Here is a 590-nt window from a genome sequence, read left to right on the forward strand (position 1 = left end):
TATTTTTACTGTGAATTGTTTGCTTGCTCTGGGTTTTCTTTACTCTTTTTGTTTATTAGTTTACCTTTATAATTATTTTTAAAATATGCTTAGCTTTCTATTTGTTTAAAAGGTGTCAATGGCTTGGCTTCTTAATGCAAAGTTGTGAGATAATGTACCTTCCCAAGGTTAGTAGTGATGGTGCCATAATTTGAATCATGTTAGATTTGTTCTGTGCAGTTCTTTTTGTTTTGCTTTGAGGCAGCATAGGTTTTAAAGATAGTCTTGATTTGTATTTCAATGATCTTGTAAGTCTTCTCTAATCTCCAACCCGTATCCTGTACTCCAACTTATATAAACAAACTAACTAAATGAATGGATAACTTGAAAAAATGATTGATAAAATGGAGAATTTTGGGGTTGTTAGCTTAACATTAAGATAAGAAACATCATGAGATTTTTTTTGATGCAAAATTTCTTTTCGTTTTGTATTTTTCCCATTTTCTTCTCTTTAAAAACATTTACGTCTGAAATATATTGTGCCTCTTATGAATTTGCTAGCTTTTGAAAGGCTTTATCCCACCCTGGATGGAGAAAACTGAGCTGTTGTT

The sequence above is a fragment of the Pongo pygmaeus genome, chromosome 18 (assembly GCF_028885625.2).
Source record: "Pongo pygmaeus isolate AG05252 chromosome 18, NHGRI_mPonPyg2-v2.0_pri, whole genome shotgun sequence".
Lineage (NCBI taxonomy): Eukaryota > Metazoa > Chordata > Mammalia > Primates > Hominidae > Pongo > Pongo pygmaeus.